Raw genomic sequence first — 21,678 nt, 5'->3', positions numbered from 1 at the left:
ACGTTGGAATTTCGTTGGGCAGTTTTGAAGAGATGAGTCAACAGGTTTTTTTTGGGGGGGGGCGGTTGTTGTTTTTGTGGTGAGCTAAGGGGGAGTCATCTTCCTCAGCAGTGTGTCCACTTGCCCATCGATCTCGCTCAGGTAAATAGCCTCTCACCTGTGCTCACATGGGTAACCCTAATTAAGTTCAGTGAGTCACCCAGAAACAGAGGGATAGAAGAGGAGAATGGGGGAGGGGAGCTTTGATCAAAGAGCGGCATGTATGTGTATGATGTCTCAGAAGAAGGAAGTCGCTGGCAGTGTGAACTCCCACCAGCCATGGATGAGAATGGATTACTCTACAGAGAACTGATGGGTAGATCGAACGCTCATTTATGCTTTCATTATGAGTTCTTGTGAGTATATGCGTGTGCCTTGCGACAGGGTCTTGCTGTGTAGCCCACACAGCCCTGGCTCTCTGGCTTGTCCTCCCAGATGGGAGTCCAAGCATGGGTTACTACACCTGGCTTTGATTTATAGCTTTAATTAATAGATTTAAAAGGTTTTTTTTTACACATTCCTTCCAAGTTTATATCTCTGCTATCACTCAGGTTTTTCCCCTATTTCTACTGCGCCAGCTCTTTTCTTTTTTGTTTGGTAATAACCTTTCACATAAAATAAGATTACTCACAATGTTTTTAAATTAAAAAATTAGCAGTGCATGAGTGGGGAGGAGGGGAACATCCCATGCTGTGCAGAGGCCAGAGGACAACTCTTTGGGGTCCCTTCTCACCTTCCAACCACACATCTATGGCCTGGATCAAAATCCTGTTTCCAGGCTTCCTCCGCACAGGCCTTCACCCACCAAGACACCTTGCGGGGGCAGGGTGGGAGCTTTGGTGATGTCACAGATGTCTTCCTGCTGTGACCGATGCCTTAAAGTGTCAGTGTTTCTAGAGACAAACCCCCAAGTCTTTTACTTTTAGACCCATTTCTAAGCATTTTTCTCAGGAAAGTCCTTGCCCCAGGAGTAGAAGCTTACCTGATGTTAAATGTATGTGGAATTTATTCTGATCTATGGGGAAAGCCAGGGATTATCTCTAATTTCTCCCACATGGCTGGTCCTCCTAGCACTTATTGCCTAATCTCCTTTTCTCCATGGATCCTTACCACATAGTAACTTCTTATCTCTGTGCTGGAGACCTTTGGGTCTATTGGCCCATCTGTTTGTGGTTTCTTTTGACATCGACACTTTATGATCCCCCCCCCCTCCATGATAGAATACTTTAAACATCCTCTCTCAAAATATTCTGGGCTGGATCAAGCTACCAGAAATTTCTTAAAAGGAACATTGCAGGCTACTACAGGCCTGCTCTGTACACGATTCTCATTGACCCGAGGCAGCCAGCTTGTCTTACGATAATAATGGAGCTACAGAGTACCTTCCAGAAACTCTTGCTTTGATGTCTGCCCCTGCTCATCCTGTCCTGGTGCTTTGCAATGGAGAGTGCACCGGGAGCACAGTGAGAGAAGAGACCCAGGCTCGCAAGAGCACCACGGTCCATAATTCATCTGTGCAGCCACTCTCCTTTTACAAAGCAAATCCTTGGGTACTGGCCTGAAAGTGCTGGTTCTCGTTTAGACATCTTCACTGATCCCAGGCTGGGGAACGCCCCTAAATGAGACTACTAGCTGCTCATTAAGGACGTGTCAGTCCGCCGAGGAACGGGTTCCACTCACTGCCTGCTCAGGAGCTATCTTGAGTGGGCCCCTGGCACGCCATCTGCAAAATGAAGCTTCTCTCCTGGGCATCCTTCTAGCTGCAAGTCAAGGTGCAGGCTGCTCCATCCGAACCTCCCCACCTCCTCCCAGCCTGCCTTTGTTTCCCCTCCAAGTGAGTTTGTCCGAGCTGTTCCGTGGCACCATATCCAGGTACCTCTGCGTTTGCCGAGCTTCCTTGCTCTGTGAACAGTCCTTTCAAGATGGGGATAAAAGGGTCCCCAAAGCATGAGGCAGATTAAAAGCAATGCCTGTTTTGCTTTGGGGATTTCTTTTCTCCCTTCCTCTCATTAGTTTAACTTCCACTGATTTAAACATTTGCTCCAGTTCCGTGGAAACTGAAAAAGGCTTGATTTTGGAATGCTGTTGCTGGGTGAAAGGCCGCCGAGTTTCTGAGGGAAGAAACAAGGCTGCTGACGAGCAGGGCTGACTTCACACGGGTGAGAGGACTCCCAAACCCAGGGAGAAAGGGAGCAATTCTAAAATGTTTCCAGCTTCCCCAAACCCAGCTTGCTTCGTTTCGAGTGTGGCTCAGAAAGTCCCCTCATGGAAGCACAGTGACTGCTCCCCCACAGTGTATTTTCTGACCTGGAATAAATGAGCAGCAACAAAGTTCTGAGAAGAGCTCTCCAAGCACTGCGTGGATGGCAACTCTTGGTTCTTTCTTCTAGCAGAAAGAAATGAATGAATGAATGAATGAATGAATGAATGAATGAATCTATCAAATCCTACCACAGAGAACGGTGTCCCCCAAATATCCCCCTCTCTTATTCAAATAATAGCCATCATCTCTGAAGTCTCTGAGGTTGCATGTGCTTGTCGGTGTGTCTCCCGTGCATTTTGGAATAGCTCAGGTAGGACGACAGAGTCTCTCCGGTCCTCATTAGCAATTCTAATAAATTTATTTTTTTTTTAAGATTTTATTTTATTGTATGAGTACACTGTAGCTGCCTTCAGACACACCAGAAGAGGGCATCAGATCTCATTACAGATGGTTGTGAGCCACCATGTGGTTGCTGGGATTTGAACTCAGGACCTCAGGAAGAGCAGTTGGTGCTCTTAACCACTGAGCCATCTCTCCAGCCCCTCATTAGCAATTCTAATTTACAGCATTAATTGGCATTTTTCAAACACTAAGAGCCCAGCTTGAAGTCTACAAATAAAAGCAGGGGCCCAGATGCTGGATTTCACTACAGTCATTTAGCACTTCGTAAGCAGTTCATCAAGCTGATAACACTTTAAACAGTAACACTGGAGCTCTCAGGTTCCCTCAGCCTGCAGTTGTCCCCAGACCCCAGGGGACTCTGCCTGGACTGAGAACCACAAAGAATCTACTTTCACCAGGAGTCTCTCAATTGTGAGCATCCTGGCCTGTGGCCAGCTTACAGAAGCCTGCCTGAGGCCTTCACATCCTGGTGACCAGGGACCCTGGGCCCAGGTAAGGCCCAGGTGCACCAGAGTCACGTCAGGGTCCAGACCACAGATGCTGGCTGGAGAAGGGCTGGGGGAGGGAAGGGGTGGGGCCACCCCTGTACTATCAGCAAGCAGCCCCCTGACAGCTTAAATCCAGGATTTGCCTTTCCAGGGGTCGAGTGGTCATTTTTAAGGGAACTAAGGGTGAATGTTCACCGCCCTCTAAGGATGACTCTCTGTGCTCAGGTTTTATCTAGAACTCAAAGACTGTGGCCCAGCACAGGACCCTCTCACTGCCATAATTCTCTAAGACCTGGGACAGTGACAGGATTAGAGCAGCGGGAGGTGGCCCAGTGCTAAACTGCCCACTCTGGTCGGTCCCTCTACAGGATAGAGAGTACAAGGGTCGACCTTCATTTGGCCTTTTGGCCTTTTGCGTAGTGTCAGGCTGGGCACAACACCGTAGGAGTTCATTTCGTAACAATTCTGTGAACAAAGGAGTGGGGGTGGGTGGGATGAACATCGCCCTTTCTGGGTGACAGTCAGTGAGGCTGGCATTGTGGAAATCAATACCACAGACAATGACTGGACTGGAGCATTTGGCGAGCATGCAGCACGTGCCAGCTAAGGTGTTCTTGATCCTCAGAAGCACTGACTCCTTCAAACCTATGGGCTGCCCAGGGTGTTTTTACTCACTTTTTGGGAAAGGAAAAAAAAAAAAAGATGTCAGCAAGACAGGACTGAATTAGAATTCGAATTCATCTGGTGGGCATGACCTGGCTCGCGGCCCCTATACTAAACCCCAATAGGAGGAAATGAGAGGTGTGCGGATGTCGAATTCACGTGCCAAAGTCAGGAATCCTGTGGTTTGACCCCGGGGCATCAAGAACACAGCACTCTCAAACCTCTAGTCTGGAGATGACGAGTAACCAAGAGGTAATTGCAGCTGCTGATTAACCACAGTAGGGCTGCAGAGAGGCCCGAGGCCATGATCCCTGTGGCCACAGAGATGGAAACTGAACCCTAACCCACCGAAAGCTGAAGTCTGAAGTCACGTTCCAAGAGATTCAGCTTGGCTGAGTACTGGGAGGATCTTCAGCCTGGCGCAGAGCGCCATCTCGTGGCAAGAACGGGCAGCGCAGTTGGGCCGCGCCCTCTAATCTTCCCAGAGGACCAACCAGGTGAGCCTGGGAATGGAGGCATCTCCTTGAGAACACCCCCAGTCCGATGCTCAGGGAGTTAGAGGCATGGGTTGCTGCGTCAGTTAAGGGAATGGGCCAATCAGATATTGCTTTGATTAGGCCTGGGCTCTGGGGCTGGATGGTACCTGAGTTGTAAGGGTGTCCAGAATCTGCCGCTTCTTCAAAGACACATGGCTTCCTGACTCAGAACAAAGACAGGCTCAGACACTAGCTTCCATTCATTTCTTCAGTCAGCAAACTTCTAAACACCCGCTGTGCACCCATCAGAAGACAGGAAAGAGAACAAGAGAGAAGCTTGCCGTTAGATGATTCCCCTCGCCAATCTGGAGAAGCCCCGAGTTACTCAGAGTGTTTGCAAAACACATTTTAAAGGCAGGAGGAATGAAAAGCACACCCACACGGCACTCAGCACAGTTTTCAAATGTTTTAAAATTGTGAAATAATCATATATGTTCTTTTTTAGACTGTGAGTTAACGAGATCCGAAGACTGGGCCTGCTAACTACAGTCGGCTCAAAATAGTGATGAGTCCAGATGATATTTTGAGATAAGTGCTTCAACTGTAATATGCCATGAAAGTAGCTGTGATTTCTGCTGGAGGAAAGAAAACATCTCAGGCGATGCTAATACTCCAGGGCACTCTGCCTGGATTTGTAATTGAATCAGTTGCTAAACTGCAGTTAGAGGTGAGCGAAAACAATGATGTCATGTTTCCATGTTCAGTTCACAGACCCCCGCCCCCCGCCCCTGCTCTTCTGTCTCTGCAGATTTTCTTGGTTAAGAAGCCAGGTGGAATGGTGGCACCGGCTTGGAATCCCAGTCCACGTGGGAGGCCGAGGCAGGAGGATTACAGGATCAGACAACCTAGTGACTCTGTCACAAAAATGAACGTACAAAGGGACCTTGGGATGTATCTCAGTGATACACGGCTTGCCTAATGCTAAGGGCTCTGGAATCAATTCTCAGAACGGCACAGGATGGGGAGAGGGGAGAGAAGGGAGAGCGAGAAGAAAGGAGGAGGAGAAAGCCTCGCCACAATCTCTACCTTCCTAATGAGTAGAGAGGCATGCAAGGTGGGGTCGTGCTTCCTGCTTGAGACCATCACGTTACACACAGACAATGACCCCAGCATTGAGGGCTTGTGTGACTGAACTTGTCTTTGGGAAGTCCCTACAGAGGCACAACCCGCTCACCTAGGGGCCCCATTCAGCATAAGAGCCACATATTCTTTCTGTAAGTCTGAGTCTTGCGTTAAGGGTTCTAAACTCATACTGTGACCAGTGTCCCCAACCAGGGATGCTTAGGTCAGCTTGACATCCCTAGCATATGCCACGGTTCTACCACCCAAAATTTTCCAGGGCTATTTTGGGGGCAACCCAGTGAAGTCCAGAGCAATGTGCCTTTTATCACTGAGTTCTGCCCCTAAAGGCCAGTGCCTAGCTTCATGTGGTGACCAGACTCTTTCCAGTACGAAGTGCCCCTTACCTCCATGCTCCCTGACCAGCTGTCCTGTCAGCCGTGATCTACAGGGCCGCTCTAAGTCAGAGGCTGGGGAAGGTCCCTCTCGTCTCTCCCTGGAGATCCAGCCTAGCCATGGTGCCTCTCCGGTATATGCAATACAGCAGGCTATGCTGGGCTGGCTGGTGTGAGCAGGGAGCAAGGAGAGGCCTTTGTAGCTGGATAGGAACCGGTGTGACAAGCTTGCAAGATGATGTCAGGGCTGGCACCAGGAGAGAACAACTCTGTTGACAAGAAGATTAATTAGACAAACTCAGTGCCAGTCAGACTCTGCCGCCATCTCCTCCTCAGAGGTCAGCTCCGCTCAGGCCCCCGCTAGAGACTCTTTTTTTCTGACTTTTTAAAAGAAAACTTAATCTCCTAACAAGACAGCCCCAAAACAATTCATGGCGTGCCAGCAGAGCAAGTGCATACAAGCATAGTCTGCAGAGGCTCCAGGAACCCACCAGGGCCTCCCTTCTACCTGTCCAGACAGATGCTGTTCCAGGAAGAATGCTGGCCTCCACACTGGCCCTTTCTCATCAGAGATGCTGCTCTGGGTGGGCTACCCCTGCCTTTCCTAGGGGCTTCCCTTCTCATAGATGGGGGTGGGCAGCCCACCACGTCAGTCTGTGAGCTTCGAAGCGCTCCCCCCACCACCCCTTCCTCTCAAATCCTCTCTTTCTTCAGCAGGTGCCTGCCCCACTGCCTGCGAATGGGAAGAGAGTGTGAGAGTGGCCTCTTGTTATTCCGCAAGCATTTCTCGAGCATGTTGCATGCTAGCAGCCCTGAGGAGAAACAGGTGATCTTAGCACCACAGGCCATAGTCTCTATCTGGGAGGGGGAGACACCGTGGAGAGGAGTCAACTCAAAGCACAGTGACGCTCACGCGTGCCTGTGGGATCCAAGAAAAGACTGTGGAAGAAGGAACCTGGAGGCGGCAGCCATTTTGGGAAAGATGACTCCAAAGGAGGAAGTGAAAGTGGGGTTGAAGCCTGAGGAGGAATTCTGGGAAGCTGCCTCAGAGCCACAGTGTCAGGGGCAGGAGTGGAACGGTGCCAAGGGAGGAAGTGCTTTGTAAATATCTGTCCATTGCAAGAATAAAAGATTATTTCTGAATTGTGTTTCTCACACATAGCCCAACAGTGGAAGTTACACATGGGAGTGAGGGTTGGTAAATTGTAGATCCCTGCCTCTACTGATTGTAAAAGGTGGCAATGTGCCCAGAAAATGCCACTTGAGCAGATTTCCTATCCTCCCATCACCCCCTCCCCCCTTTATAATGAGCTCCCTCTCATGCCCCATCTCCAAGCAGGCTACTGGGCCCCAGACTGCTGCTGTCTGACTGGAGAGAGGCCAAAATCAGAGCAACTGAGTGGCTGGTGAGCAACCCTGCCCAACCTGCACCCCTTCTAGATACGTGTCAAGGCCCAGGGCCTGACAGTCCCTGAACACCCTGTGCTCTCAGCCTGCAGGAATCAGCTGCAGTCCCCAGCTCCTGGGTTCCAGGTCGGCCACGGTGTGAGCCCCAGCTGGATGACAGCACGCCTGAGCTAAACAGAGTCCTTGGGGCCTTTAAGTTCCTGCAGGGGTCACAGCCATCAGTCCAGTCACTAGATCTGAGGACTGGGGGAGCTGGCAGAGCTGCCAAGAGTGGTACAAACTGTGCCATCTCCTTAGGCCTTGCTTGTCTGTGGGCGTCTGTATGATTCGGAACTCAGGGATGTAGGCACTCTAACTCCAGGAGAGGCTTCATGATCCTGGACTCCACAGCCATGAAGACCAGATGGCTTGTCAAGGTGCTGCTGATAATCACCTATTGATCAGATCTATAAACGGTTCTTTATCCGCTGAGACCTGCATGGGAGCTCACTGTTGCGCTTCACACACTCTGCAGTCCTTCCAGGCCCTTAAGTTCCCACAGAAGGAGGCCTTGCCCCCAAGGCACTGGCCCACTTCACTCCTATAAGAGACAGTAAACTTAGAAAGGGGCAGCATATGGAATTTGTGACCTGTCCTGAGCCTGCTTCCAGCATGTGATTTAAAACTCAAAGAAATAAGACTCCGTGGAAAGCTTCTCTCCTCACAAAAGGATAAGTGGTGATTGACGATCAGGAGATATCTTGCTCCTTTGGCTAATGGTTCTGGAGTGCTGAACCACCAGCACTAGTTACTAGTGTTACTAGTGGACCGGAGAGTTACTAGTGGACCGGAGTTCTCTTTCTGCAAAGTGATCCAACTCCATGTACTGATCTCTGCTGCCCTCTGCTGCCCATGGCTGGCTGAGACACAAGGACACAAGCTCCATGCGTCTCAGACAGCAGCCCTGACAGATGAAGAGCCTGAAGCCCAGAATGGACAGGGGCTTCCTCCAGGTCACACAGAACCAGCCCTACACTGGCCTCTTCATTAGCAAGGCAGATACTCCTGTACCAACAGCGACATTGCACTCAGGGACTTGATAGCTATGCACCTTACTGGGCCTCCAATCCGGAGGAAAATGGAATCTCACTTAAAATGAATTGGCTTAATCAAACAAGTGGTGGCTGAAATACGTGAGGTTTTTCTGGATGTTCCGACATGTAGGAGGGCATAGAGAGAGTGGGGTTTAGACAGTGTGAGGACTCCCCAGTGTTTACCCTTTCCAGATGAGCTGCAGTCCAGAGAAGGCCCTAGACGGTGACTGGGGACGTGGAAACAGTCTTTTATGACTAGAGTTAAATTACGTCATTATAGGATGATCTTACTGATAGACTATATGTCTTAAGAGACAGCTCAGTCAGTAAAGTGGTTTCTGTACAAACACCAAGATCAAGTTCCCTATAGGAAAAAGGAAGAGGAGGAAGAAGAGGAAGGAGGAGGAGGAGGAGGAGGAAGTAATAGTAGTAGCCACCGTTGTTGTTGTTGTTGTTGTTGCTGCTGCTGCTGCTGCTGCTGCTGCTGCTGCTGCTGCTGCTGCTGCTGCTGCTGCTGCTGTTGGTAACAGAGCACCTGGTGGCTGAGCTCCAGGCAAAGAGAACAGACAGCCTTGGAGGTTTGAGGCAGAAGAAGGGCAATTGAGAGATACTTTGCTGTTTGCTCTGGAAGTGGAAGGGGGCTCCTGGTGCTTACATTGGGCAGGTGATTGGTAGAGCAACTGACAAGACAGTAAAGAAGGATGAACAAGTCTCCGGTCGGGTTTCTAGTGCTATGAAGAGACACCATGACTACAGCACTTAACTGGGGCTGGCTCATGGGTTCAGAGGTTCAGTCCATTATCATCATGGCTGGAAACACAGCGGCATCCAGGCAGACATGGTTCTGCAGTAGCTGAGAGTTCTATGTCTTGATCCACAGGCAGCAGGAAGAGGCTGAAACATATTAGGCTTCTCTTGAGCATCAGAAACCTTAACGCTTACCTTCAGTGACACACTTGCTCCAAGGAAGCCACGTTTACTCCAAACAAAGCCACGCCTACTCCAACAAAGCCACGCCTACTCCAACGAGGCCACACCTCTGGATAGTGCTAGTATCTGTGAGCCTGTGGTACTCAGTCCGAGTACCACAGCAAGAACAGCAGGAACAGGAGCAGTGGAGCTGCCTCTGTGTAAATGCTGGGGGCCTCACAGCTGCAAAAGCATCTCCTGCAAGAGGACCTGACTGAGGACTGCTTCAGAGACCGAGGACTGCGGGTGCGGACAATGCCGCCCAATCAGGAACTGGTGTTTAGAAGAGATGCTTTCTTGGGACCGATCCGGGCATGGGTGAGGGTGTTAAAGGAGCCTGCAGCGGTGCTCAGAGAGCTTGCTGAGGCATTTCTCACTTGATCCCGGAGTTGTGTCCTTGACTCTGTGCCACCTCACCTCCAACCCCCAAGGGCAGGTAGGGTTGGGCAGTGAGTAGTCCAGGGCACAGGCAACAAGCAGGGAAGAAGAGAAATGGCAGAGACTGAACACTAGTGTCCATTTTATTCTTGCCTCTTTGGGCTATCTCAGTGTACTCAGTGGTCTAGAAGATCCCTGGGTGGGATTTTTTCTAATAATAATATGGCCATCTTGAGAAGATAGTAGTGATATTCTTAAATTTGTTTTTGTGTTTTTTTTGTTTTTGTTTTTGCTTTTCTGGTCACCATGAAAAACTTCCTGACATCGACAGCTTACGGAATTGTTTATTCTGGCTCACGGGTTCTGGGATTTCAGTCCAAGCTTTGTTAGATCCATCGCTTAAGGAAGGAGGTAAGGCAGAGTCACTTTGTGGCATGGGCTGCTCACCTCCCAGTGCTCAGGAAGCAGAGTGGCCATACCATTCAAGCAGTTTCCCTCTTTCCCTCTTACTAGTGATCCCCTGCCCATAGGATGGTGCTACCTACTACATACCTGCAGGGCTCACCTTCCACCTTTACTTACCTCTAGAAACACCAATAGACACATTCAGAAATATATTGTACGAATCCCCAAGTGTCTCAGTCCAGCCAAAGTGACATGAAGATTATCCATCAGAGGCTTTCTATATACTTGTGAAGTCCCAGAGACTGGGATGGCAACACCTTGGGACACTTGGGAAAAGGGGGAAAGACAAGTGTTTCTATGTGGGAAGAATTTAACTCAAGAGGAGCAAGGAGATAGTGTGAGTTTGAACGCTGCGTGGGCCAGAGTCAGTCAGGGCCTAAAAGGGAGCAACAGGATTGGGCTGTGGCTCTTGTGGCCTATTGGACAAGCTGTGTAAGGGATTGATGTCAGCAGCAAGGATCCGTAACTCCCCCTGCTCCCTTTTTTTATGAGACAGGATTCCACCCAGGTTGGCCTAGAACTCATTCTATAGCCTTTGATGGCTTCAAACCCATAATAATTCCCCAGCCTTCGCCTTCCTAATGCAGGAGTTATAGGTATGAGCCACCACACTGGGCTTTAAAGACTCCTTTCTACATACTATGGTAGAGAGCACTCAGAGTCATGTGCTAGTTCCATGTTCTATAGTAAACCTTGCCCCAGGTCTCATCATTGAGGGTTATAGTGCCATTCACAAGCTCTGGTAACACAGGAAGAGGAGAGGGTATAGAGAGGGGGCTTGCCCTAAGGTTAAAGACTCCAGGACCAGAGCTACTGAATCAGCTGTGGCTGGGGCTTTCTAGAGGAGCAGAACTGACTTTTAAGCACTCACCGAAATGTGAACACCAAGAACAACCAGGAAACAGGCCTTACTAGTTAGTTGTGTGATGGCTAGCATTGACCGGCAGCTTCACATGATCGGGAATCACTAGGAGAAGGATTTCTGAACATGCCCGTGAGGAGGCTTATAGACAGGGCTTGTTAGGATGGAAAGACCCCACCGCCACCTGTGAGCAGCACCATCCCATGGGTGGTGGTTCTGACCTGAAGGAAAAGATGAGTGTTCACTTCTGCTTCTTGGCCATAGCTGCAATGTGACAGGCTGCCCCCAAGCTCTCCCGCCATGATAGATGGTACCCTCATAATGCCCTCCAAAACAAAGCTTCCTCCCTCCCTCCCTCCCTCCCTTCCTTCCTTGCTTCCTTCCTTCCCATTCCTTTCCTTCCCTTCCTTCATTGGTCAGGTACCCTCCAACAAAAACAAAATGAAAATAAAAAGACAAACTGCTCCTAGAATTCTGCTTTTCATTCTACAGCTATAGTTCAAGTTGAGAAGTGTCTAATCTACTCAGGAAGGGACAGGAGGAGGACTTTTGATGCCAGATAGCACATCCTATCTCTTGTCCATGGTGGGGGAGTTTAGTGTAAGCCAGACATCTGCAAACGTCTTGCAAGGAAGATGGTCTCCTCTAAGCCACTGTAGCCTTTGACTACTGAGGCAGCCATGGGGACCACAGCAGCTCTTGGTCACCACCATGCTGATGGGAAGAAAGGGGAGTAACTAGGAAACAAAGAAAAACTTCATCATGGCTGCACATGAAAATAATTGGGGCAACTATAAAAACCCCCAGAAGTCTAAGCCATAGCTCCCATGACTTTAGCTGAGAAAATAAAACCCAGTACAGTTCGGGTGCCTAGGAGCGGAGGCCCATGTGTGCTCAGCATGTACAGCACCAGCAGCGTGCTGTGTGTTAGCAGACTTTACTTCTCAGAGTGTACAGCGCAGGGATGCAAGACGAAGCCTGATGTCTATGCTTTCTGACTTTTATGATCACAGAAGGCACAAATTGTCCATGCAAAGCTGATCTTGGCTTAGAGATGTATTTTGTTTGGCTTGCACTGGACTCTTTTTAGTCAAGCCAGTATTTAAAAATCTGATATAGCACATTGTTCTTTGAACTTTCAGCCCCCCTTTGAAAGATCAAAAGATCTGACACTCAGGGTCTCCCATTTTTGTTGTGCTGTCCACTGGAGCAGAGTGGCTGTTGCCGACCTTCCTTCTAGAGCCCAGAGCCCTGGGCCCAGGAATGAGCTGTCACACAGGGAGGGAAGGGGTACTACACCTCTGCCATGTCCTCAGCAGTCGGGCTGCTCTCCTCTGCAAGCCCTTGGTTTTCTAATTAGCTCTGGAGCCTTAGGATTATAGCTGTCCATAAAAGGAAGAGTTGGGGCCGACTGGAACAGCAGAGATTGAATCCACTGCTCTGTGATATAAACCCCAGGCTTCATTATGACTGATTCCAAGACACAAAAGTCATGGACATCACAGTCAGGACACAGTAGTGTTTGCATACAACTCCTGCCCTTCACCAATCAATCTCTCTCTCTCTCTCTCTCTCTCTCTCTCTCTCTCTCTCTCTCTCTCTCTCTCTCTCTGTGTGTGTGTGTGTGTCTGTCTGTCTGTCTGTCTGTCTGTCTCTGTGTCTGTCTGTCTCTCTGTGTGTGTCTGTCTGTCTGTCTCTGTGTGTGTCTGTCTCTGTGTGTGTCTGTCTCTGTCTCTCTGTCTCCCTCTCTCTCTGTCTGTCTCTGTGTCTGTCTGTCTTTCTGTGTGTGTGTGTCTGTCTGTCTGTCTCTGTGTGTGTGTCTGTCTCTGTCTCTCTGTCTCCCTCTCTCTCTGTCTCTCTGTCTCTCTGTCTCTCTGTCTCTCTCTCTCTCTCTCTCTCTCTGTGTGTGTGTGTGTGTGTGTGTGTGTGTGTGTGTGTGTGTGTGTAGGCCATCGGTAGATGCTAAGTATTTTCTTCAACCAGTTCTTACCACATGTTTCTATGGACAGTAGTCTCACTGAACTAGGAGCTACCCATCCAGTTGGACTGGCTGGCCAGCACGCTGAAGATCCTCCACCTCCCCAAGGGCTGAGATTGCATGTACACACTGCTGTGTCTGCTTTAAAAAACAGTGTAGATCCTAGTGACCTGAACTCAGGCCCTCATGCTTGTCCCACAAAGCCTTTACACTGAGCCATAGCTGGATCCCACGCCTGTACACGTTTAAATCACCTCTACGGTCCTCATAATACCAAATTCACTGTGAGTGCTGTGTAAACACCCACAGCCTGTGTCCCAGAAAACAGCTCCCCAAACAAGAATATTATATTCAGTGCAGCTTGACGGTCATGGGCCTGACTAACCAGGACATGCCAAGCAGCAGCATGCTACTGTTTTCCAGTCTTTCCCATCTGTGGTCAGCACCAATAGATTCAAAACCAGCAGACATGAGAGCTGACGATGCACTCCTGTCCCAGGAACCAGCCAAGTCACTCCAGCCACCCAACTAAAAATATATTGTTACTGTATGTTTTTGTTTTCACAGTTACTGTAACCATTAGATAAATCTAGAAAAAAATTCACCTGTTGACCTCACCATCATTGTCCGTCTCCCAGTCCTCTGTCCAGTCCATGCTTGCTGCTCTGTTCACCAGAGCCCACTGGTATGAAAACCTCTGTCATCTTTGCTCAACTAAGAGGAGGATGCTCCTTCGGCAGGTTCAAGGAGCACGGCACAGCTGTGGGCCAGCAGGTGAGCTCAGGGCCTCTGTTATCTTGACTCCTGCAGCAGGAGGTGCGCTCAAAGGGTTTTTTAATTGGGTTTTAAAGTGGTGACTGAGAAGCTGGGCACTGACGTAGACCCTTCAGAAGGCAGTGGAGAGCTAGCAGAGCTAAAAAAAAAAAAAAAAAAAGCTGCTTTGGAAATAATAGTGTGGGTCTGACTGAGCAGAGCTGTGTAAGAAGCCGTTTCTTTGGGTTTATGGTTCCAAGGGGGTAATAGTCTCTGCCATAGCATGGGGTCATAGCAGGCATGGCAGCAGAAGTAGGAAACTGAGAATTCATATCTTCAACATAGAAATTTCATGTCTACATGGGTGAAGCAAACTGGAAATGCTGCAAGTCTCTAAGATCTCAAAGCCAGGAATGGACTCAGGCACTGACTGACATGGCCGAGTTTAAATGGATATTGACAGCACAGCAGATGTCCTGGTGGGGAATGGGAAGGGACATACACGGAAATAGAGGAGCATTAACCAAGAGAGGGAGGAATGGGAGTAGGATGGGCTGTCTTGCTCTCTGGAAAATGGCCAAAGCGCTAATCTATGTTAGAGTGTAGGTCAAGGGCAAGTGGTGTACCCATACAGATTATAGGTACAGAGGTAGAAGAGGATGCTATAAACAATGGCAGGAATCGGATAGTCAAAAGAATGCAAATGCAAAAGGAGGACAAAGGAGGGTGGAACAGAAAGCAAAGAGTAAGTCACCGATTCCAACCAAACCACACATGTTGCTTATAAATGGCCGACTGCCACAGCTGAAGAGGGACCCGAAGGGACCTGGCTAGGTGGTAAGAAGAAGACTTGGAACGTCCATGAGGAAAAGGAAGGGGAAACATTAACAACATAACCACAGGGAAGAGGAAATATTCTCCTCATGCTAATTACGCAGAGCAGGAGCAGTGAGCGTGGAAGTCAGTTGTGCCTAGGCCCAGGAGTCTCATCTCTGGACCAGCCTCAGGCTCCAGCTAACCCTGGTATGGGCGTGCCCCGCACTCTGACTCCTGGAGTCAAGATCAGGTGCCTGGGGAGAAAGTGTTGATACTGCAGACTTGGAGCCCATCCACTGGTCCATTACTATGGTGTTAAGCCAGCAGTGGGCTCCTGGTCTAAAAGCTGGGAGGGGTTGGGGATGTGAGGGGTTGGGGGGCGGGGCATAGATGCCAGTTTCCAAACTCACGGAGGGAAAGGTGTACCAGACAGACAGAGTAACACATGACTACTGTTTACTCAAAAGCACGGTGTTTCTGGCTGACCCCATCATGGGGGCAGGGCATATGACAGCATCGAGAGAAGAGAGTGGCCTAGTCCTGGCTTATATAGAAGCCACTCAAACATGAACGTGTGGGGCTGGAGTGATGGCTCAGTAGTTAAGAGCACTTGCTGTTCCTCCCGAGGTCCTGGGTTTGATTCCCAGCACACACGTGGTGGTCCACAACTTTCTGTGTGGTAAGTTTGAAACTACTCTGGTATTCATGAGATTATGGCTCAAAAACCAACCAAACCAAACCAGACTAAACCAGACCACAGAGCTTGCTGCTAGGACTGATGCTGGCTGAGGACGCTGCATGGTTCCACTGAATATAAGGCACAAAGGGCAGATGATTTTCCTAAAACTTAGGAGAAAAGGAAGAAAGAGACATCTTTACTGAGGAAGTTCAGAATATTACAGACAGAAGCAGGCAGAATGTAGAGGAGGTGGGACAAGCTCCCCCACTCCCCAAACAACAACAATAACAATAAGCCTGTTCAACAGACCAAGAATCTTAGAATATCTCGTCCTATGCTTTCTCTGTGCGAAGCAACTTGCTTTGCATTATGAAGGCACTGAGAAGGTCTGCCACGAAGAAACATGCTGAGTTTGGGCATCTCCTAAATTTATTTGACCATGACAATGCTTAAAGTATTTAATACCTCACCAGATCACTGTTGTGACCCCAAGGAACACAGATGGAGATATTCATGTTGGGAAAAGGCATTCTTGGATCCAGAAGTCTGAAAAGCTTAAAACCAGAGACCAGATTTTACCCAGCCACTGTTACAGCTCCAGAGGTTTTGACAAACTGGGCCCTGGAGTAGAAGTCTGGACAGTTGGTTTCCGTGATTCTCTGGTCAGCAGAAGGCAGGAGGAGAAATGCTGGCAGAGCAGTAGTGCTGTTGCAAATGGTAATGGGAATAGAAGGAGGAGAGGGGTGGGGGAAACCTAGCTTGTCAAGAGGTCTACCAGGAAGCAATCTTTTTAAAGCAGTGCTATGTTGGAGCTTGGCGAACATAGAGAGTTCCAGGCCAAGTCAGCCAGGGCCATATCTGGAGGTAGCCAACCAAACCAAACCAAACCAAACAAAACCAATAACAGGAAAGAAAAACAAACCTCTTAGTTCTAGGTCAGTAGTAACGGGCTTGTCTCCCATGTAAGAAGCCCCAAGTTCAACACCCAGCACCCCAGAAGCAAACAACAAAGATAAACAAAGATGGCCACTCTGGCTTCTTCAGTTCTTTCTGCTTTCCCAGTGAAGATTGCCAAAGAGACGCTCAGAGGAATAAGGAGGATGGGTGTGTCTACAGGGGGTCTTAGCAGTGCCTAAGACTCTCCAAGCTATGGTATGAGTGGATGCCATCACCAGAGGTTCACCATGGGGTAAAGCCAGACACAGGATGCCAGGTTTGTAATGAGGACATAAACAGGGCACTCACCACAGGTGCTCTCAGCGGGGCCCCTTCCCTGTGGCCTCTGGTGATAGCTCATTCCTCATTCCTCGCTGGGATGCCGAGCACTGAATTTGAGCCCTCAGAGCCACCTATCTCATTGTCACTAATTGTCACTAATGTTTCCTCCTGGATGGGCCTGAAGGCTTATGCCTGCAATCTGAGCCCTTAGGATGTTGAGGCAGCTGAATTGTCATGAGTTGGGAGCCAGCCAGGGGATATGAAGCATAACTGCCTCAGAAAAGCCACAGGCAGGCTGGAAAGACGACTTGGCAGTTAGAGCATGCATTTCTCTTGCAGAGGACCAGAGTTCAATTCATGGCACAGGTGACTCAAAGCACCTGATTTGAGTGATTCAAGTTTCAGGCATTCCAACACCCTCTTATGGCCCCTGCACACATATGCAAACACACATATGCACACACACATATTTACACACATACACTTTTTAAAAATAGTGTAGTTAGGACATTGATTCAGTGGTAGAGCCCATACCTGATATACAGAAGGCTCTGGGCTCTATCCTGGCACCCTTCCCCCAACGAAAAAGTAGGTCTATACTGGAAAAATCCCACTGACCACAGCGAGGCCAAGCAGAGGCCTCCTTCTACCTTCAGCCAGAAGACAGAAGTGTTTGAACTGCCTATCTTCTGACAGGGGTGAGAACATGTGAAGGTTCTGAGGCCTCCCACCTAACCGGTTCACTGTGGGTCAACAGAGGTAGCCTAGCTCTCAAGAGCCTGATCACAAAGGACTATAAACTTGGTGGCTTCAATGCACAAAACCTACCGAGCCTCGCCATCCCACAGGCAGAAGTCTGAAGCTGGAGTGAACAGTTGGGCTCCCTGCAGAGGTGCCTTCCTGGTTTCTTCCTAGATTATTAAGATATTCTTGGTGCTGCTTGGCTCCTGACAGTACACCATGGGTCTTGCTCTCTGTTACAGCAAGACCTTGTCTCACTAGCTTCAATGTTTTCTCTCCTTGTAAGGACACCATCCAATGCAGTACGGTCCACAGAGATCACTGGCCCCATCTTCTCCCCATGTTTGCTGATTAAACTCTTGCTTGTGAGGCTAAAGTCATCTCCACAGCATACGCCTACCAGGATTCTCAAGCGGAAGTTGACCCTGGGCCTAAGAATAGAGATCAGGATTTGAATGACTGGCAGCCACTATGGCCCCACCCAAGGGGAAAACGGCCCAGGCTGCCCCTTCGCCATCCTTCACTGACTTTGTAATTGAAAACAGAGGGACTCTGCAGTAGCAGAGAAAGAACTAAGGTTCCAAAGTCCTTGACCAAGGGACAGAGTCGACCCCGAGGAACAATATTGTGGTTTTTAAGCCGGCAGGTACTGTTTCAGCTCCCTTTAAACATCTGGTACTCATCTAAAAGGAAAATAAGGGTGAAGGCAGAGCATGGGCATGCAGTGGTTTCTGCACACAGGAGAACACCCAAACCACAGTGGTCTCACTTGCTGCGCGTTGCAAATAGGTCTTGGAATGTCCAAACTGCCACACAAAGGTTTGAGAAATGCTTTGCAAGCCTTCCTTTCCCACCAGCAGTATATGCCTGATCAGCAGTCCTCCAATCCTGGCTCGGCCAGCTTCAGACTGCCCCATCTTACCTCTTCCTCAACTGGCACTGATTCAGACCCCCTAAAGTCTTCTTGCTTTAGAGAGCTGGAGAGTGGAGGTGATGGGGGCTGGGTGTTGAGTGTATCAGGTCTTGCATTCCTTTGTCCCTTACCAGTAGGGTGATTAACCACTCCTGTTTGCTAGGGAATATCTGAATTTTAGGATTGAAAGTCCGGTGTCCCAAGAAATTCGACATGAGGATTCAGGACACTGTGTGACCTATATCTCTTCACTCTACAGTGCTGTGTGAGTCAGATAACAAGGACAGGCTTCGCCTCAGAGGCTGAGGTATAGGGCAGGCAGGACGCACTCAGCTGTGCTCCTGCCTCTTTGCCTGCACCGATCTCCTGCCAGGCCCCTGGAGCTCCTCTCTAGCTGCTTTGGGGGACCTTGGATCTGGGCATGTTCCCAGCAGGGATGGATTCAAATCTGCTGAGGGGACTGGGCAAGCAGGACAGGGAGGGCAGGGTACATGCACTCTGAAGTCTTCAGGGCAAGCAGGACAGGGAGGGCAGGGTACATGCACTCTGAAGTCTTCAGGGCAAGCAGGACAGACAGGCCAGGGTACATGCACTCTGAAGTCTGCAGGGCAAGCAGGACAGACAGGCCAGGGTACATGCACTCTGAAGTCTGCAGGGCTATCTCAAATAAGAGGTACTGAGAATGTTCTGTGGGACTTTGTGGGTAGACCCAGGACTGGCGAGACTGATGGGAAAAACCAAATTGAATTGATGTTTTGGTTTGAATATGAAGCGATCTTCACTGGCTTGCATGCTGGAAGACCCGGTCCCTAGCTGTGGCTTCAGGCTGCAGGAAGGTTGTGAAACTTTTAAGTGGCATCTCATTGGAGGAAGTGGGTCACTGGGGGAAGTCCTCGAAGTTTTAGAGTGGTATCCTATTTCCTGTCTACACTAGACATCCTATAGATGCAGTGTGACCTCCTACCTCATGCTTTGCACCCCGAAACGGTAAGCCTAAACAAGCTCTCCCTGTTTATCAGGTTTTTGTCTCAGCACTGAGACAAGAACTAATACAACAATACTTCTCTGTGGATTTCAGGGAAGCAAGCACAGAATGACAGATTATTTCCTTCTGTCAAAGTGCGTATCCAGTCCTGCATTCGTCAACAGCATGCTGTTAAACTAAGCAGACCAGTCACTTATTTTCTAAGAATTGACTTCAATAAAACACTATGCCCATTTGGTAAAGGAAATGAAATATAATGAGAAAGGGATGATTGCCAGCCAGGAGGAAAGAGAAACTTCTGAAATATGATTATATATTTATGTGTTCTGCCAAGTCAAAGAACCCTTACCAAAGCCCAGTCAAATGGGAAGGCCCCGTTACCTTGTGTAAGGCTGCACTGCTGCTGGCTTCTCTCAGATGTCCCACTTTCAGCAGTAAGCTCAGGTGAGCCCTCCCGGGGCCAAAGTGCACAGTCCTATCAGCGGCCTCTCACCTCTCAGTGGAGTGTCCTAATCCTGATTCAAATCCTGTACCATTCTGCCCAGTTCCCCATAAACACAATCACGCCAAGCATGTAATGGAATTCATCCTTTTTTTTTTTTTTCTTTTCTATTCGGAGCTGGGGACCGAACCCAGGGCCTTGTGCTTGCTAGGCAAGCGCTCTACCACTGAGCTAAATCCCCAACCCCGGAATTCATCCTTTTATTGGGATCTGAGAGTCCTCAAAAAAGAGAGCACACAGGATACAGATAGCATTGCCCCAGGCCAGGTCAGAGGACTGCCAGTTAGTTACATTTTGGATCAAAGGACATCCCTAAAAGGGCACTGGGGAGGAGAAATCAACAGGACTCAAATTCTGTTGAACAGTTAAGTTCCTCTTCCTGTGTGTTGAGGGGTAGTTAGAAATACTTCTTCTAATAACATACACTAGGTAGTATGTGCTGGCTAGTCCTATGGCAACCTGACACAGTTATCTGAAAGGAAGGAGCCTTAACTGAGAAAATACCTCCATAAATGTGGCTGTAAGGCATTTTCTTCATTAGTGATGGGAGAGGGCCACATCCACTGTGAATGGTGCCACCCCTGGGCTGATGGTCCTGGATTCTCTAAGAAAGCAAAGCTGAGCACACCTCAGGGCCAAGCCAGTAAGCAGCATCCTCCACGGCCTCTGCATCAGCTCCTGCCTCCAGGTTCCTGCCCTGCTTGAATTCCTGTCCTGACATCCGTCAGTGATGGTCTGTCATGTGGAAGTGTAAGCCAAATACACCCTCTCCTCCCCAGCTTGCTTGGTCATGGTGTTTTGGTGCAGTAGTAGAAAATGTGAGACATAGCACGGATAACGGATACTTAGAGGGTAACTGACACGAAACCACAGAACTTTACCTCTGCCTCAGCCATGTGAACTTGGATTTTTCGGACTCAGACAGTTTTTGAAAAACTAGATGCTCACTCCAGTTATGACATTCAAATGTGTTCTGGAGTCTAGTCCTGAAGTGGTGACTCACCAAGTTCCTAGCAGCCAGCAGGCACTAGGCATGTTGGTTATGAAGTAGTCACAACCTAGTTCGCTAAAGTTACAGGCTGATTCTAGAAACAAGCAAGGAGTTAGGAAGTCCCTTGACTTAGCATTTGTGTACAGTGCAGTCCAGACACCATTAGGGCTGTCAGAAGGACCCTGGTGAATCAGACATCAATAATCATCAGGGTTGTTTCTAAGTCTGGAAGCCAGATGCCTTCCACTCAGGTAAATCAGAGATGAGTGAAAGGTCAGTAATCATACACTAAGGTTAATGAGTGGCACTCAAACATTAGCCCGTGGCTTCTTGAGAAAACGGTGTGAGCCCTTTCCCCACGTCTTCACCAGTCTGCTTCTGTCCCCTGCACAGGTGCCTGTGCAGTACACTGCCAGTTTCTTCCTTGACCCTGACCCGTCGGTTTTACCTCAGACTTGTTAGTTCTTGCTGCTTGGCTCTGCGGGACTGCATGGGGCTCCAGGCACCAAGCATGGAGACTCCTCAGCCTAGGACCTCTCCACAATCAGGTCACACATGCCTCTGCTCTTTATTGTCTTATGTAATAGGATGCACACCACTAGTTTCAAACACAACTAATTTTATCTTCTGGCCTTAACTATCTTGGTTTAAAAATGGTGGGAGAATGACCAAAGACAGAAATGAAGGAGGGTCTTGCAGCAGCACGTCTGGAGTAAACAGATATGCATCATCTGAGGCCATTTACCTGAGAGTTGTCACAAATGACACAACAGTCAGCCTGGGCCACTCACAGACATTTCCTTGAGACTCGCTCATGAGAATCTGAGACTGCGAAGTGCCAGGTGGGACGAGCGTTCTGACATTGTCCTGAGCACAGCGAGTTGGAGAGGAGTCCACTGCCCTCACTGTACTGCTAACAAGAGACCCAGTGCCAATCTGTCCCAGTGGGTCAGTTGGACCCAGAGACTTCACAAGGCAGCAATTGGGCCCCTAAGTGGAGGTCATAAAACTGCTCTGTCAAGTTCAGGGCAGTAACATTTTAGGCCTTTCAAGCCACCTGCCTTCAGGCACACGGACCCCCATCAGTCCTCCAACCAGATCGA

At 49.1% G+C, this 21,678-nt stretch overlaps 2 long non-coding RNA genes across 3 annotated transcripts; one reads left to right on the top strand and one right to left on the bottom strand.

Moving 5' to 3' along the window:
• Positions 1–2,844: 2,844 nt before the first annotated feature.
• Positions 2,845–7,001, top strand: LOC120099941 (uncharacterized). Of its 2 annotated transcripts, none has more exons than XR_015647564.1 (3): positions 2,845–4,352; positions 4,837–5,058; positions 6,560–6,986. It is a non-coding gene; the product is annotated as an uncharacterized LOC120099941 (long non-coding RNA). The 2 variants fall into 2 exon arrangements; XR_015647565.1 differs by having other exon boundaries at positions 4,080–4,352; positions 6,563–7,001.
• Ska2l1 (spindle and kinetochore associated complex subunit 2 like 1) lies at positions 4,499–6,623 on the bottom strand. The gene is made up of 3 exons (XR_015647560.1): positions 6,354–6,623; positions 5,858–6,114; positions 4,499–4,625 (listed from the first exon to the last, which is right to left on the bottom strand). It is a non-coding gene; the product is annotated as a spindle and kinetochore associated complex subunit 2 like 1 (long non-coding RNA).
• Positions 7,002–21,678: the final 14,677 nt, after the last annotated feature.

Source organism: Rattus norvegicus, chromosome 1 (genome assembly GCF_021556685.1).
Source record: "Rattus norvegicus strain SHRSP/BbbUtx chromosome 1, alternate assembly SHRSP_T2T, whole genome shotgun sequence".
Lineage (NCBI taxonomy): Eukaryota > Metazoa > Chordata > Mammalia > Rodentia > Muridae > Rattus > Rattus norvegicus.
This window is presented reverse-complemented; position numbering and strand designations above follow the sequence as displayed.